Source organism: Sorex fumeus, unplaced genomic scaffold (assembly GCF_029834395.1).
Source record: "Sorex fumeus unplaced genomic scaffold, SorFum_2.1 ptg000002l, whole genome shotgun sequence".
Taxonomy (NCBI): domain Eukaryota; kingdom Metazoa; phylum Chordata; class Mammalia; order Eulipotyphla; family Soricidae; genus Sorex; species Sorex fumeus.
In genome coordinates, this window is record NW_026606059.1 from 61,870,025 (window position 1) to 61,889,147 (window position 19,123).

The 19,123-nt window shown below is 38.5% G+C and overlaps 1 pseudogene; it reads right to left on the reverse strand.

Annotated features, from left to right (window-relative positions):
- Nucleotides 1-10,151: 10,151 nt before the first annotated feature.
- Nucleotides 10,152-10,260, reverse strand: LOC130023329 (uncharacterized; annotated as a pseudogene).
- Nucleotides 10,261-19,123: the final 8,863 nt, after the last annotated feature.

Here is a 19,123-nt window from a genome sequence, read left to right on the forward strand (position 1 = left end):
TCATAGTCTGTGTTCCTTATCATCATAATCAAATAATTCTTGAATTAAAAAAAATTCTACCAGTTTTTTTAGATGACAATACACACGCCATGAAAATGAATTCATAAGATATATCTTCCCTTTTGTTTTTAGAGATAATTCTCCTTTTGATAAATTAGAAACATTTCACCCTAAACCAAGTGTGGTAACCCTTTGTTCTCTAAGTTTAGGCAAATATACAAACATTTAATGGCCTTGTACAGAGCAACTTTTAAAGCACTTTCAAAAAGAAGCAGACATCTCAAACTGTCTGACACAGCCCTTTCCCCTTGGGGTAGAAGAAACTTCCAGAAGTGTCAAGGAAGAAAGAACTCGCAGTAGTATTCAATTAGTGGAGAAACCATCAAAGTAAATAAGGCAATACCTTTAAGAACACACAAAAAAGAGAGCAACGAAGTAGAACAGATTAAAGGAAAAAGAAGTCTGTTTAGCTACTAAGTGACCCCAGGGGTGAAGAGTAATTTTTTCTTTAGGCCATTTTTAGTAAAGGTCTCCTAGCAAGATGGCTCACTGGATACAATTTCTCTTCATGTCTGTGGGGAACTGATGAAGTTTGCAGGAAACACAGGCAGTTTAATTCCAAACAAAGTACAGTAGGTCAGTGAGAGGGAGCGATTTTAGAAATCTTTAGACCCTTCCTAGAATACTAATGGTTTTGAAGAGTCCCTGTGGTCATGAGGTAAGCCATTTACATCTTGGGAGTAAAAGATAGTTTAGAAGAAAAGCTCATGAACTCTGTCTATATAAGATAACTTTCACTAAATGTTTACACTCTTAGCTTGTTAAGGGGTTTTATGCATTTTTGATAACAAATTAACCTCTCATTTATATTGAATTTTCCATGTCTGATTAGGGTTTTTTTTAACAATCCTAGAAATTTGTATTACAACCGCTTACTTATTAACGTAGACACTTAAGCGGTATCTGTAATATATTTTTTAATATGAATTTTCAGACTTAACAGACTTTTCTGTTATTACCAGGCAGGCAATAACGTTTGTCTGAAAAATTGGTTTTTACATAAATTATTCAATAGTTATCTATTGAATCCTAGTATGTGCCAGAATTTTTGTCAAGCTGAAAAATATTGAAACACATGAGATCTCTACCTCACGGATGAGTGAGAAACATGTTACTAATTAGCCATTAGTTAAAAAAATAAATATATAATTATGAACAGAGATCTGGAGGATTCCCAGAAAAATAACTCTATCTAAAAGTTGCAAAATTCAACAGTATCTTTCAAAGCATAAACCTTATAAGAGGATCAGTGTATATGTTGGAGATGTTTCCTTAGTCACTGCTTATGTACCTCTGACATACTGTAGCACTATCCTCCTGTTGTTCATAGATTTGCTTGAGCAGGCTCCAGTAACGTCTCCATTGTGAGACTTGCTGTTACTGTGTCTAGCATATTGAATATGTTATGGGTAGCTTGCCAGGTTTTGCTGTGTGGGAAGAATACTCTCGGTAGCTTGCCGGGCTCTCCAAGAGGGGCGGAGGAATAGAACCCAGTCGGCCACGTGCAAGGCAAATGCCCTACCTGCTGTACTATCACTCCAGCCTGAGAAGCATACATGATCAATTATTTCCACAGAACAGAGTCTCCATTTTAGGATCCTTCTCAACATGGTTGATCACTTACCAGATCACTTACCATACATAAGAGATGGTAAAAAACCTACTTGCTTATCTCTTTCTCTTTACTTAGGCAGGGAATTGCTGTTAGTAAAATTTCTATTAGTACATTTGGGGGGATAATTACTCACCTAAGTCACCCATGATCAAAGAATATCAACCAACGCAGGTTTGAGAATGAAACTATTCAAATCCATGCTCTAGCTTGGTGACTGCGACTTTAACATCAACATTTCTTTCCTTATCAGTAGTGGGAAAATAATGGCTACTTAGAAAGATCGACAAAGAGTTAAATGCAAAAAAATTAATATAATGCATAGGAGCACCTTAAAAATTGCAGAGCTAGACAAAAGTGAGTAGAGTTATCACAATGTTATTCTTCAGCTCAATCTTGGATTCACAAGCTAGTATTTAATCTTTTCACAGTATTCTGGGAAACTTCCAACTGCATGACTCCCACCCTACCTTGAGTTTGCAAAATCAAACACACATGTAAAAACGAAATTCAAAGCTATCCTTCCAAAGGAAACAAAGTCTTAAAATGTTCACAAGAGCAGAGATGGGTCATTTCCTATGTAATAGTCTAGTGTTTTAGATCGAGGGCTCAGAGGTTCAGATTATCTGGGGATGAATCTTGCACCTGACACTGTGTAACGTTGGGTAAATTAAGTAATAAATCTATTTTTAAAATAAGTAAATAATATAATCTATTTTATAATAATTCTGTGAGGTTCAAAGTAGAAAGCATGTTTAAACATTATAGACTAAACACTATAACATAGGATACACTAAACATGAGTTATGTTTTCTGTGAATTAAAGAGGAATTTATTGAATATTTGTTAGGTACCATCAACAGAAGAATGCAACTACTTCTCACAACTCTCATCAAACCCAAGGTTTGTTGAGTTTTGGAACAACACCCCAACATGCTGAATCCCAGAGCTAGCTATTTATTTTATAAGAAAGGTATTTTTTTTCCAGTCTGGGAGAAAAGATCAAGACTATACCCAAAATTGGTGGTTTGAAAGATGGTGCCTGCTTTATAAAAAGATGCCAGTTTGGTGAGCATAATGATTAACGACTATATCACATTTCAAAGTGACTCTGACATTCTCTTGAAATGTGTCTTGATATATTAGACATTTTATATTTCCGTTTCTTCACCTTTAAATATAGTGCGCCCCTATTATGAGGAGGTTGTGAGTATTAGAAAATTCCCTGACATATGCTATGTATTCTAGGCTTAGTTATTATTAGCTATGAAAAGGCAATGTTAATAAACTTCTTTTTTTGTTGTTTTTGAGTAAATTGTTAAACTGATTTACAACCTTCAGGAATCAAATAATAATTACTTCTTCCTGAAATGAATTTAATTCTTAATCCACAAATAAGCAGATCAAAGTTGATTTGCTCAACTTCTCAAAGAAAAAGAGTAGCGATTATAAACAAGCCCCCGCTTTGTGCTGTGTCCAGTGAGTCTCATCTTTATTGCTTTATTCCAACTTCCCACAAACTCCCTCCTCATGAGGATATGATTTTCATGGGAGACTCTGAGCCTGTGGTCCCATCTCCATTACTTACCTGTGTGGGGTTTTATTTACTTAGATTTCAAAATGAATTATAAGGATGAACATTGGCAGAAGCATGTGTCAGAATATGAAAGGCACTGCCTGCCTAAAGGAAACAACTGGAACTATACATATGTTCATGTTCAAGAACCCTAATTTTGTTTTTTATAAATTTTCCAATTGGATACAATAAAAAATTCCATATATTTTAATTATTGCTTCATGAAAGAAAGAAAGAAAGAAAGAAAGAAAAAAGAAAGAAAGAAAGAAAGAAAGAAAGAAAGAAAGAAAGAAAGAGAAAGAAAAAGAACAAAGAGAAAAAACAGCAAAGAGAAAGAAAGATTGGCAGAGAGAGAGCACAGGAATTAAGTCAATTGTCTTGTATCCCACTGACCCTGATTCAAATCCTTGGCATCGCATATGTCCCCTAAACACTACCATGGGTCACTCATGAGCACAGAGTTAGCCAGAAATAGCTCGTGAGCACCCCCTGGGTGTGACCCCAAAAGAAGGGAAGGAGGGGTTATTGACTACTAGATATATGCAGTGTAAAGGACATGTACACATATTCCCATTTAACCATCACACAGTTAGATGGGGATAGGTACTGTAATCCCATCAACAGCCAAGACCCAGAGACTATAAAACACAGCTCCTGGAAGAGAACAGTGCAGAGTCTCCTGCCCCTGCACCTAGCTGTCCTTGCCGGGGCCCCTTGAGCGGGGCGGGTTGAATTTCCTTCCCCATCCCGAGCAGAACCCCGGCAGCCAAAGACCTCCAGAACCAGCCACAACCATTGGGAGACCCCTCTCCACACGCATGAAGGTAAAGACAGAGGAACAAAGGCATGCAGGTCCCGAGGCTGAGATCTCCAAGCCTGCTCGGATGGGGCTGAGCATCCTCCACCCAGATCCTCCATCTTCCAGTAGGCGGGGATCACACCCACCAACTGCCTCCCCGCCCCCCCCCCCCCCCCCCCCCCCCCCGCGCTGTGTAATCCCATCAACAGCCAAGACCCAGACACTATAAAACCCAGCTCCTGGACATATTATTATCTCATTCTTACTTTGAACAACCGCAGGCTACCGAATGTAACCTGCCCACACAGCAGAGTCTGGCAAACTCCCCGTGGTGTACCCAATATGCCAAATACCAGTAACAATGATGGGTTTCATTCTCCTAACCCTGAAAGAGCCTTAAATGTGGCCTTTTTAAAATCTCAGGGCTAGGAGGAAGGAGATGTTACTGGTGCCTGCTCGAGGCAATCGACAAACAACAGGATGATTGTGATTGTGATCATGAGGTACTATAATATCCATTTTACACACAAGAAAACTGATCTCAGGATTTGCATCACTTTCTCAACATTAAAATATATTGAGACAGAACCCAAATCTATTGTCTAGGTGTGCCCGATCCTAGGACACCATAAACATCTGTCTCACTACCTCAGCATGGTGACACCAAAATCATGAGCAGCACTAGGTTTCTGAACAAATGCAAATTCCTCCACGCATTTCTCATGAGTTCTACACTTAAGCACAAGTTGAATGCCAACCAAGGGCAGAACTATTAGCATTTTAATAGTAAGTACATCAAGGTACCCTTTCCTGGCATTATAGCATTATATGTACAAAGTTTGTCCTTTTGTTTTATTTGGGGAGTCAGTGATTGAGTGCTACTCCCCTTTGAGTACTTCTTCTCAGAAATCACTCCTGGTAGTGCTCAGGGATTCATTCAGTGGAGGGGATTAAACACAGGACTCCTGCATGTAAATCATGTACTCCAGCCTTTGAACTATCTTCTTGGAAATATTAAATCATTTTAGTTTAAACCATGAATAAAGATCAATTAAAGGTAATATGCAAATTAGGAATCCAAGGAGGCAATGGTTTTCTGGGACTTTCCAACCTTTGCAATGAGTTCCCAGAGCAGTTCTTTACTATCTTTCTAACTCACTACTTCCGATTAATAGGAGTCACAGTTATGCAAACGTCTTTCCACAGAATTTCCAGATTGAGGAAATCATCATTTTCTATGTTCACCTAGATTCAGGGTCTCAAACTAGATATTTTTATATTTGCGTTTTCAATTTGACTCTCAAAACCTTGATCTGTAATGCAACTGAAATTTACTTAATATTATACCAGAAAATTATAGACTTGAATAATAAATCATTATTATAATTAATACAATTGTAATAAACCTAATAATGGTAATAGAAACCTTTAATCAGGTTCAGTTTTCAATAAAATCTTATGAAAGTTTATAAAAGTATCTATCCCGTATTTCAAAATGAGAAAACCTTCCTGATCCTGATTAAGAAATCAAGTTAAAGACATATTATTTGCAAATCAGTGGGATTTCAACTCAGATATGATACATATTTAATGTGCTGGTTGCTCAGCCTTTCTTTGAATTTGGTGTAATAAAGTAGCCGCATTAGAGACAAAAGATTCAGCTTCATTTCCAGTGTGCTATTAAAAGGTTTGGGGCAAGTGCTTGACTTTCCTGAATTTATTTCACTATTCAACTAGTGATTTTGAATTCCAAGCAACATACACACACACACATACACACACACACATACACACAGAGAGACACAAAGACACAGACACAGACACACACACACACACACACACACACACACACACACACACACCACTCTAATGATAAATTAATCATCTTCTCAAAAAGCAGACTTTCAGCCACTTGTCCCATGACTAAAATGTTTTGGAGTTTCTTTTTTCCAAGTAAATTAATATGCATTTCCCAATAATTTCCAAACATTCCTATAGAATAAACATATGCCACTCATCCCCTCAGTCAGCAAGTATGTAATGCAGGACCAGCTCTGGGTGAAAATGAAATGAGATGATTAGAATTAAATATTTGTTTAATACAATTAGATCTGGAGTTTAGTAGGATTATAGGAAAATCCTGTATATCTGGGATTTATTAGCTGTGGGATGCTAGATTACACAGAAATAAAATTTAAAATATGACATTTTAATAACTTATTGCAAAACAAGTTTGTTTTTCCACTTATGTGGCTTGGTAATATTCCTAGACAACTTTCGTCCTAGAGATGAGGCATAAACCAGGCTGGCTCTACCTTATCCTAGTGCCATTTCTGAGCAGTCTACTTTCAACTGCATAAATAGAAATTAAAGAACAATGTAAAATCTTTCATGGTTTATTTCACCTCTGAACTCATTTTCCTGGGTAGAACTTAACAAACTGCCCTAGTACATTCAGAACTTTGTTTGTACGTACAAGGAAATATGCTCACGAGCATTTGCTGGGAATTCTGGGGAATTAACCAGAGTTATCTGGGTAAACAAATTGTATTATGTTTTTTACAGAAACTTGATGGATTTACATAGCAGCGTTGTGAGATAATTTTTTTAATAAGCAACAATTTTAGAAATCATAATTTAATAAAAACTTTTGACACAAAAATGTAAGAAACTTTAGCAAAGAATTAGACAAACCAAAGATCCAATGAGAGCACAGCATGTCCAATTGTAAAACAATAGTTTCAAGTACTTTAAATTATGATACCTCAATAAAAATTTAATAAAAAATAAACATTTTAGAAAATGGGTATCTTGGCAAAAGTTCCTTCCAAAATACTTCCAAAGACAAATTCCAGAGTAAAGATAGTTTTTGGAGAAAGTAATCACAGAAAACAGAAATGATGAACAGAGTAAACTAAAATAGAAAAAAAGGAGTTGAGTTTGTTCAAGGTTGTACAGAGCTAACTATTGCTTAAATCCAAGGATCATTATTGATGACTTATGAAATGTGTCCTGTAAGTACTTTAGGAGGATTTGAAGTTCCGCACAAGAGATATTCAATACCATCAATTTCCACTGATATTGATCCTTTCAAGGAGGCTGAATAGTTTAGAATAATTGGGAAATTCAAGCAATATGTATGAGGCTCAACTTTTTCAGCCTCATACATTGAAGGAAATATGAAAAAAATCTTAGGGTCAGATAGATGGTATAGCAAAAAGAGCATCTGTCTTGTATCTGGGTTTGATCCCCAGTACCCACATGGTCCCCTGAGCCTGCCAGGTCCCTAAACACAGAGTCAGGTGTAACCCCAAGCATCAGTGAATGTGGTCCAAACCCCAAATATCTATCTATCTATCTATCTATCTATCTATCTATCTATCTATCTATCTATCTATGTATCTATCTATCTATCTAGATACACACACACATAAATGTATGTGTGTATAATTCTAGATCAGTAATGATTCTGCACTGATTTCTAAGTGTCCTTCTATAAGTGGACTTCCAGGTAATTTATTCTGTGCTCAGGGATATTTTATTTATGTGTAAATAATTTTGTGATAATAATATCAAAAGTATTCACTTTTTAAAACTATGTCAAAGAAATCCTTCTTCCTCCTTACCCAAAACAATTATATCATTTGCAGCCCACCAAATATTTCAGAGGAGTCTTAAAACCAGTGAACTAGACCCTGAAAGCACAATTCACAAGGTTTCCATTTATGTGATTCCTGATTTTGAATCTTCAAATCACATTGAAGCAACTTTCTTTTCAAGACCACTCTTAAATTCATCTAATTTAGAATATTTGCAAAAATTAATTGAAATACATATTCTAGTAAGACTTAGTCATCTCTCTATGATATGATTTGTTGTTACAGTTTCTCCTAAATATTTCCCTATACATTTCAGTTTCCAAAATGATTCATGATGTTTAGCAAAGATATTTTTCTTTGCAAAGTTCAAATTCAATTAGAACAAAATCAATGAAGAAAGAACATTCAATCAAATATGACTACATAGAGAACTTTCCCTACCTTAACTTGTTCATGGCTAACTGTACTTAGTTGCAGAATAAAGAATCTGCCAGATTTAAGGACTTCAAAGAAAAACATAGTTGGACAACTGCCTTCAATATCCATTCACCTGGATTTCTACTCTCATTAAAATCAACTCCTTAGAACTGATCCACCTTTCTTATTTTCATTTCCTATCCTAATTGTGACTTCCTAACTTCTTAATCTTCCTAATCCTGATTACAATGGGGTATTTTTCTGACCATCATAAAATTTGTCAGCTTCTCCCTAATCTAAAACCACATTCTGTTTCTGGTTTAGTTTTCCTATAGTCCTAACGGAAAATTGATACTTCTTTATCTTAACGTTTTTTTGAAAAACACACGTGATCCAAAGGTGTTTTTTTTTTGTAGTTAAGACACCATAATTTTTAATATTGTCTATGATAGGGTTTCAAGCATAGAATTATCCAGCACTGTACCCTTCACAAGAATGCCCTCTTCCCTCCTTCTACTAAGTGTCCCACACTCCACTTCCCTGCCTAACTTGGTAAACTGAGATCGTACTTCTTGACTATTTCAACAAAGCTTTCTTGACTACCATCCCACTTCCAAGCTCACCTACCCTTTCCTTTGGATCTCTTTGTGAAACAACATACCTGTTCAGATAAGAACCTATAGAGATTTAATGGCATTTGTACTTCAAAATAAAATATCCGTGCGTTATAAAAAAATGTTATTATCCCAAAAGATGGTCTACATGATCACATTTATTTGGGTCCATATTTGCTACTGGTGAAATATGTTTAGACACAGACCTTATCTATGGTTGCTGAATTCATTTTGATAGCAAATATTTTGTAATATCTTTTTCTTTTTGATTTTGGGAACATACCCAGCACTGCTCAGGATTTAATACTAGCTCTAAACTCAGGAATTACTCCTGGTGGTTCAGGGATTGAACACAGGTTGGCTGCATGCAAACAAATACCTTATCTGTTGTATTATCTCTCTGTCACCTTTAACATCTTGATAAAAAATGTAATTTATTCACAGAATTAAATTTTATTGATATAAAATATGTCTATAATCTTAAATTTTATGTATTTTAGTATTGACTCTGTGATCAGGGGACTATGGTTTGTCCATGAGCAAGGCAAATGCCCCAATTGCTGTACTATCTATCTGGATCTAGAAAATTGTTAAGTACTGTTGTTGTAGCAATCACTTCAAGACATAGCATGCTAATAATATCTTGTCAATATTATTTTAAAAGACTTTTCTATTAATGGAATTTACTAAAAAATACATATTTGATACATGTGCTAAGATTATATGAATATGCACCCTAAAAATAAATATATGCACACTCATGCAATCACATCAAATATATAATTAAGTATTAATATTTATGAAATAGAATTAAACTAAATGGGCTGATTTTCCCCCCAAGCTACTCATAAATGTAAGTCTAATTTTGTGGTGTACTAAACATTATATAGTTTCTAAGATGCAGAAATAGAGCTGAGTCTATGTTTCAATAAACTAAGCTCATATTTTTGAAAAAAAAAAAAGAAGTAGATAGAAAGAAACTCATTGACAAAATCTGACTTTAGTAAAAGTGGATTCAACCTTAAGAAAACTGACCCCCAGGGGCTGGAGAGATAGAACAGCTGGTAGGATGTTTGCCTTGCACGCGGCCGACCTGGGTTTGATTCCCAGCATCCCATATGGTCCCCTGAGCACCGTCAGTAGTAACTCCTGAGTGCAGAGCCAGGAGTAACCCCTGTGCATTGCTAGGTGTGACCCGAAAAGCAAAAAAAAAAAAGAAAACTGACCCCCATCATTTGCTGGATAGAGATCTGTTTCCTTATTACAAACTGTTCACAACATAACTTCTCCTGGAAGATAGGAAATATTCAATAACTGGTAACAAAACAGTGAATGTTACTTGTAGTAGGTATGGGCTATTTGGATTAACACAATGAAGCCAAGCAAATCCTCATTCCTAATCCTTGGAATGCTGGTTTTGCATGCTAATCTTTTGAACATTTGAATGTTGTTCTTTTACACTACTGCCTTGGTCAAAATTATTATGAATTTCTCTCATTAAATGAAGCAATGCGTGTTGCAGGCAGAAGCCTCTTCCATCCTTGTCAAGGGGAGTAATAACCTTCTCTCCTTTCCTCCCCGCCCCTACCAGGGCTCCGGCAGCCGAAGACCTCCAGGACCAGTCCCCACCATGCTGAGACCACTCTCCACACACATGAAGGTACTGGCAGAGGGACGAATCTACGCGGGTTCTGGGGCCGAGACCTCCAAGCCTACTCAGATTGGAGTCGAGCATCCTCCACCCAGATCCTCCAAATTCCAGTAGGCGGGGGTCACACCCACCACCTGGCCCCCTGGCGCCGTGTAATCCCATCAACAGCCAAGACTCAGAGACTATAAAATCCAGTGCCCGGACGAGAACAGTGCAGTCTTCTGCCCCCGCGCCTGGCTGTTCCTCACTGGGGCCCCTTGGAGGGGAGCGCGTTGAGCTTTCCTCCCCGCCCCGACCAGGGCTCCAGCAGCCGAAGATCTCCAGGACCAGCCCCCACCATTCTGAGACCACTCTCCGCACACATGAAGGTACTGGCAGAGGGACAAATCCACGCGGGTTCCAGGGCCGAGACCTCCAAGCCTACTCGGATTGGAGTCGAGCATCCTCCACCCAGATCCTCCAAATTCCAGTAGGCGGGGGTCATACCCACCACCTGGCCCCCTGGCGCCGTGTAATCCCATCAACGGCCAAGACTCAGAGACTATAAAATCCAGTTCCCGGAACTGCGCGGCCGCATATGCGGCCGCGCGGCATCATATCAGGACATCTTTTTTTGACATCTTATTATCTCATTCCTACTTTGGACAAACTTGCAGGCTATTGAATGTAGCCTGCCCACAGGGCAGAGTCTGGCAAACTCCCCGTGGCGTGCCAAATATGCCAAATACCAGTAACAATGATGGATCTCATTCTCCTAAAGAGCCTTGAATATAATCTCAGGGCTAGGATGAAAGAGACGTTACTGGGGCCTGCTCGAGGCAATCGACGAATAACAGGATGATGAAATGAAACGAATGAAAATGAAATGAAGCAATATTTTTTAACTTAATAATGCCAATGCATCTGTTTTCTTGTCATTAAAACCTCTAATACACCTACAGTGAGGAAGTATACCTATCTGTGCTGTGTATGCTGTGCATATATAACTTTACATGCCTCCACACATGGTCTGATAACACTTGAAAGTTTTCATTAGGCAGAAGATACCAGAACACTCACCAGTTACAAAGTTTGACTGATGAAGCAGAAAAGTCTATGGCAAAAACCAGACTAGAAAACAGGCTCAAAATCACACTGGGAACCGGGTCATCACCACCCTGCTATGTCATTCACAGAGCAAATACATTAATTCTGTTTTTCTGATCTAAAATAAGGACACAAAAGTTAATATACAGAATTAGCATGAATATGGGCTGGAGTGTTAGCACAGCAGTAGGGCATTTGCCTTGCACGCGGCCAACCCTGCCGACCTGAGTTCGGTTCCTCCTTCCCTCTCAGAGGGCCCGGCAAGCTACCGAGAGTATCCTGCCTGCACGGTAGAGCCTGGCAAGCTCCCCGTGGCATATTCGATATGCCGAACACAGTAACAACAAATCTCACAGTGGTGATTTTACTGGGCCCACTCAAGCAAATTGATGAACAACGGAGGACAATGACAGTGACAGCATGAATATGAAAGTGCCACCCTCTCCATTGCAATTACCCACTGATACCCCTTAAATCACTTTTAGTTAGTTTTAGTTAAATGTATCACCATGCAGTAAGAAGGAAGACCAATTCCAACTGAGCATTTCACAGTCAAGTACAGTGGAGGCCTGTTCAAATTAAATGTGGTCTTTTATTCTAGTCCTTAATTGTTTTGAATGTTTTTATCTTGTTTTTAAAATTGCAAATTCCAATACAGGGAAAACAACATGGAAGGTATTATAGATTTGCATTTTTCAGCCTACTTAATAGAGCATCATGTATTAAACACAGATCGAAATCCACCTGTCATTCTTTCAAAGAATGTTATCTTTTACTCAACCACATCATGTTTTTGACTTCCACAAATAATCCCCAAATATTAAAAAAGACAGAAGAAAAGAGCCTATAAACTTAACTGAAAAATCATCTTAGGTATATATCTACAATTATGGCTTTTACAGTTATCATGGGAGTAAAAGAGATTATTTCTATTTCTCGTGTATGTTATCGAACAGGAGTAGATAATGGATAAAGTAACTGATTATCTTTTTGAGGATAAAATGGCTAAAAATTCTTAACAACCTGTATCAGCAAGACAAAGTTTCCATCTTTATATCACACATATACTATTCACTTTTTAGTCATTTTATAATTATATTTAACGAGACTGGGCTGGAGTGATAGCACAGCAGAAAGGCATTTGCCTTGCATGCAGCCAACATGGCCAACATGGCTGACTGGAGTTCAATTCCTCCGACCCTCTCGGAGAGCCCGGCAAGCTACCGAGAGTATCTCGCCCGCACAGCAGAGCCTGGCAAACTCCCCGTGACATATTCGATATGCCAGACACAGTAACAACAAAGTCGCCAATGGAGACGTTACTGGGCCCGCTCGAGCAAATCGATGAACAACGGGAGGACCGTGACCGTGACCGTGATTTAACGAGACTAAGGGAGAGGGAAAGGGGAAGAAGGTATGGGATAGTGGTGGAGGCTGACTGAAACAATGACAGAGGGATTGATGTAGTGCTCTGCAACCATACAACAATGACTGTAGAGAAAGCACAGAGGGTCAAACGCTTGCCTTGCATGCAGTCAATCTGGCCAATTCCCGCACCCCATATAATCCATACCTCAGAGCACTGTCAGGAGTGATCCCTGAGCCAGGGGTAAATCCCTGAGCATAATTTGATGTGGCTCCAAAACAAAATAAGCACAACTTTGATACTGTTGTAGTAGAAAAGTATTGTAGTATAAAAATAAAATAACAAAAAGGAATGCTATAAGCCTGATCGGAGAGGAAATCATGAAGCACAGATTTTTTTTTTCTTTTCAGTTTTTGGACCATACCCAGCAATGTTCAGGGTTTACTCCTGGCTTGGCACTCAGGAATTACTCTTGGTGGTTCTCAAGGGGGTATATGTGATGCTGGAGACTGAACCGGGTTAGCTGTGTATCAGGCAAAAGCCCATCCTATTCTCTGTACTATTACCCTGCCCCCCAGCACAGAAATCTTGATAATAAAATCAATGGATTCAAAATATAAATAATAACTTTATATCTCAAATGGTGAAAGCTTAATTTTTTAAAAATAGCTTAGCTAAAACATTTACATTTTAAAGTCTTTTACAAAGACTTTTAGGCTTATAATTCAATGTAGTAAACAATCCAGCAACAGAGATAATTATCTTTAAGCTCATTTCCCAGAATCTTAGAAGATTTTTGGAACATGTCTGAGTTACTCTTCAACTAAATAGAGTACATATCCAGAAATTGAGTTTCTCCTGCCGCTTGAGCTCACGTACTTGATATTTTTCACTGTTTCCTTCACTTTACACTTCTCAGATGAACATTAGTCAGTACCAGGTAGGTTCTGGGGAATGCCAAGAAACTTCTTACCTCAGATACATTCTCTTAAAATGGGGGCGATGTCATTGTACTTTCTTCAAGGTTTCATAAAGATCCAAAGATATAAGAAATATAAAGATACTGTACCAGCTTTTTATTTCTTAGCTCCTGAAGTCAGCTGTTTGACAGCGATGTGGTACAGGTTGAAGGTCAACAAAATGCAAAGAACAGAAGGTGAGTTTCAGCTTGAGGTCCAAATCTTCATTTATTACTTCTCAGTTTCCCCCTGTCCTCCTGTGTTGTATTTTATTCTTTATCCATGAAATGGGCGTGCATGATCAATGTTGTTCCATGATCTACTGCTAGTTTACTCAAAACTAAGACATTTGTTTTACAAATTTTCATTTTATTCCAGCGTTACTTCTGAAAGAGTCATTTTTCTAGCTACTCATTAAAAACATATTCTCCTTCTTCAATGTGACCAAGTTTTACCTTTTAACTACAGTTTCCATTTTCACATTACAAATAGGTCTATCAATTGAACTGACACTGAAACAATTTACATCCCTGTCAGTTAAAAGCAAAACACAATAAAAACCCATTCTGCAATCCTCACAGATGATAGAAATACCCCCCAAAAGGAGGTCTTTAAGAAAACAAAAGCTTGGTCCAGCTGGAAAAAAGTCATATTCCATTTTTTTAGCAATAGGTCTGACTGCTGACAGGGAGGAAGAAGGCTCACACCAACCCTTGCTCAGAGCCATTGACTCAGGCCACCTAAGAAGGTCAATCCCCAGGATGACTCAGGTGCTAAAAGAGGTCTCTGAGCAACTTCCCCAGGTCCCATTCAGAAAGTCACCCCCAGCCAAACCGAGCATGAAAATATATGTTTGCTTTTCTGCAGATTGTGTGTTTAATCTGCAAACATTCCTTCTTGTTAAAGCAGTGCCTGACAATCTGAAGAGTCTGCAAATACAGTGGCAGCTGGCATTCACACCTTTCCACTCTTCTCCTGAACTACTTTTGAGGGAACCTGTCATATCCCACCCAAGAAGCCTCCTGCTGAGACGCTGGCAACTGACAGATGGCTTCATGCATCAGGAACTCAAGAGTTATTAAAGAGCTGCCACTTACTAGCAATGTGGTGGGGCTGGGGATGGGGGAAGGTTAAGATTTCAATTGGCTGGCCTTCTGTTTCCTTATCTGCAAATGTCTGAGACTGGACTGACTATTAAATATCTGCCAGACTCTTCCTGTATCCATGTCCTCTGCTACAACGGATGAACTGATAACATGGATCCCCAAACCAAAACAAATTCATGTTGCCTTCAGTACGGAATGCACTGACGTGACGGCTCTAGATTTAGCATATCTGTGTAGAGGGGGGGAAATACACACAGCTTCCTGGCAGCCGGGGTGAGTCAAGAGTCCAAGATATTTTTGGTAAAGACTACTAAACTGACTCAGGATTGTGTGTACGCATTTTTTAGCAATAGGTCAAAGGCATCCTATTAAAATTCCAGGTAAAGACCTCACCTTTGCTTCAATTCAAATGAAGCGCACTTAGGTAACTGGGGATGTCACACGCTGCCCAGTGGATGACATTATTACTTAACCTTTATAGCATGCTAGTTGAGAGGGCTGTCCAATGACCTAAGCATCACTGATAATAACAGTAGAGAGAAGAGAATACTTTTCTGGCTTCTTCCTTTCCCTCACAATTGAATTCAATTAGTAAGTCAAGTCATCACCTTGCAAAGACTCTTGTGGCCAGGGTAACTGACATAGAATCTGAGGTGGTTTTTTAGTTTTTGCTTTTATGGTTTTGTTTCTTTACTTTGGAAGATGACTTTGCAAACTAAAGTCGGACACATGCTTCCTAACTCATGTAGCTAATTAAAACAAACACTAGAACTAAGCATTTATCCCTAATACTACTATCATATGAGAACTTCTGACTTTAGCTCTGAGAAAGAGAAATAAAGCTGGGGTGTAACGGATAACAGGATGACTATTATCAGTGGTGTTGTTGGTATATTTGAAAGTTCTTACGAGAGTAGATTCTGAAAGCTCTCCTAACAAGACTTTTCTTTCTTGTTTTTTATTGAATCTCCATGAATTACAAAGTTACAAAGTTATTCATGATTAAGTTTCAGACATACAATGCTCCAACTCTGTGCCATCCCTTCACCCTCTATGGCAGGCATTTAATACCTCCTTTTAGCATCTGTTCTCCAGAGTGACTACTTCTTTCATCAATATCATATTGTACCATTCCGTGACTTATTCCCCACCGCAGGAACATGCTTTTTACTGGAAGCCAGTTCTTCTGCTCTTTGTTTCTATTGTCTTTGAGAATTTGATATTCCCATACTATATTTCTGTATGTCCTCCATATGAGAGAGCCAATTCTGTGTTTGTCCCTCTCCCTCCAATTAACTGCATTAAAATTTATTTTTTGATATCTTTATGAGAACCCAGCAGGCTACCAAAAGCATCCTGCCTACATGGCAGAGTCTGGCAAACTCCCCGTGGCATATTCAATATGCAAAAAACCAGTAACAATGATGGGTCTCATTCTCCTGACCCTGAAAGAGCCTTGAATATGGCACTTTCTAAAATCTCAAGGGCTAGGACGAAGGAGACATTACTGGTGCCTGCTCGAGGAAATCAATGAACAACAAGATGATCATGATCGTGATCGTGATATCTTTATGAGTTAATGCATGATAATTAAACTTGTGGTAATTATTCTGTATTATATATGCTGAGTTGTTATGCAGCACCCATTATGTTTATACAATATTGTATATCAATTATGTCTTAATAAAATTTCACTTGATCGCTTGATCACTTGACTTCCCATTAATCGTCAACTTGCTTAAGCGGGTGCCAGTAACATCTCCATTTGTCCCTATCGCGTGCTAGTGTAGCCCAATGGCATCTGTTCGTTCTAGGAATATGAAGAGACTCAAACCAATCATTCAGGATCTTGATGAAAAAGTCTGACCATCTGGTAGGTGGGAGGCCATGCAGTCTTTTGATGTCCCATGGAATACTGTCAGTAACGACTCTAGTATAGCAGTCGTCTCCAAATCTCATTACGTGTCCAGCCCATCTGATTTTTGACGCCTTGGCAAACAAGACAGTGTCCCTGATTCTTGATCATGTACGGAGGTCAGAACTCTGGATTCTTTCTCTCATTTGAGTGAAACGTGATACTCCAAGCATAGCTTTTTTGTTTCCTCTTTGGGAGACCCATAGCGTTCTCATCCAGTTTGCGTAGGGCCCAGGTCTCTGAGGCATATGTTAATGCAGGAAGAACAGTGGAATCAAAGAGAGGTGCCCGGAGCTGGAGATTCTTCATCCTCTTAGCAATTTATTCAATGCTCTTGAAGGCATTCCAAGCCGCTCTCTTCCTCCTGTGCAACTCAGGTTCCAGGTCATTCATCATGTTGACTTCTCGACCTAGGTACACATAACTGTTGCATTCGGAGATGGTCGTTCCATTGAGAGCAAATGGAGCATCAGGAACGAGGCTGTTTCTCATAAACATTGTCTTCATAAGATTCAGCTATAGTCTGACCTTTCCACACTCACGGTCGAAGTCGGTCAGCATTTGTGCTGCTTGGCTAACGTTTGGTGTTATTAGAACAATGTCATCAGCAAAGCGGAGGTGGTGTAGTTGCCGACCATTTATCTTCACTTCCATTCCTTTCCACTCCAGTCGTAGCATGATGTTCTCGAGGGTGGCACTGAAGAGTTTCAGTGAAATGGTATCACCCTGCAGAACTCCTCTCTTGACATCAATGATTACTTCTTTATAGAATGGTGAGATCCTGGTAGTGAATCTGTAATACAGCTCATGAGGGATCCTGATGTATTGAGTTTGGATGCCCTGATTGGCTAGGGCTTCAAAGACCAGTTCTGTCTCAATAGAATCAAAGGCCTTCTTTAAATCAATGAATGTTAGACAGAGCAGCATCTTGAACTCTCAGAAACCTCAATGAGCTTGGTTATCCTGTGAATATGGTCGATGGTGCTGAATCCTTTTCAGATCCCAACTTGCTCTCATGGTTGTTCTTCATCTAGTGTTCTGCCAATCCTATTCAGGATGACTCGAGTGAACAGCTTGTAGATGACAGACAATAGGCAGATGGGGCAATAGTTGCCAATGTCGTGGATATCTCCCCTCTTGTACAGTAATACAGTCCTGCTGGTTTTCCATTGGATCGGAACCTTGCATTCAGAAAGGTAGCGAGTGAAGAGCCAAGCCAGCGTATTGATGAGTGCTGACGGCAGGTTCTTCAGGTGTTCAGGTCGACCTTGTCCGAGCTGGGTGCTGTTCGTTTCTTAACCAACGAAATGGCGTGTCGGATTTCGGAAGGGAGAACATTGGGAACGACATATCCATCCTGTGGAATTTGGTATGTGGGCAGGTGGACATGGCTATCAAAGAGATCTGAGTAGAAGTCATGGATAATCTTAATAAAACTTAAAGAAAATAAATGATAAATCATAAGAGAGCTAATTCTGATAGCTGTAAGGTTAACAAGATGATTAAGAGTGGCATTTAGCGGTAAGCCTTTATAGCGCTACTACCCTGCCTAAGCTGTGATAACCTCTGGAGACTTCCTTCCCGGTCTATATCCTACTTTCTTAAACTGTGGGTAATGATCCCGATAGGGGATCACATAACTAAAAGTTAAGGTCATGATAAATCTTAAACATTCATTTAAAATTAAAGTCATTATGATTTCTTTTGTTATTTATAAATTTGTATTATTTATATATCTATTTTATGTGTCTATATACTCAGGATCATATAAAAATTTCTTAGGTAAAAAGGGATTATAAGCAAAAAAGTTTAAGAGTCCCTATTATATATGATAAAGATAATAGTTGCACTTACTATAGTAAACATTATGTGTATGTGTGAAACACTCAACATAGTGTTACCTGCTTAGCAAGTGCTAAATCAACACTGAGTATTATTTACTCCTAAAGAAAACTTTTATTTCTATTTTGCATAATTGTATAACCCTTATCTTTTGTTTTAGCTTTTTTAACAATCTAAATTACCCCAAGGTACAAATATTCACCTATTTTTATTTCTTCTCAACTTTTGATACTCAAGGCCATTTTTGCCACTTAATATTCATTTTGTTTCTTTACAGTTTGAAAGTTCACTGTATTTACCCGGAACTTTACTGAACCTGAACCTCAAAAACAGAAGGGCCAGCTCAAGTCATCTTCTGGCCACAGGGAACTAAGAAATGGAACAATATAAAAAATAGATGGAAGAAAGGTCAAAAGGAGAAGCCAGAAGATAGCATTAATTTAAGTAGCCTTAACATCTTCCTTTTAAAATATTCAGTTGTGTAGGCAGACAATTTCTCTATTTTGATTGACTATGTTTGA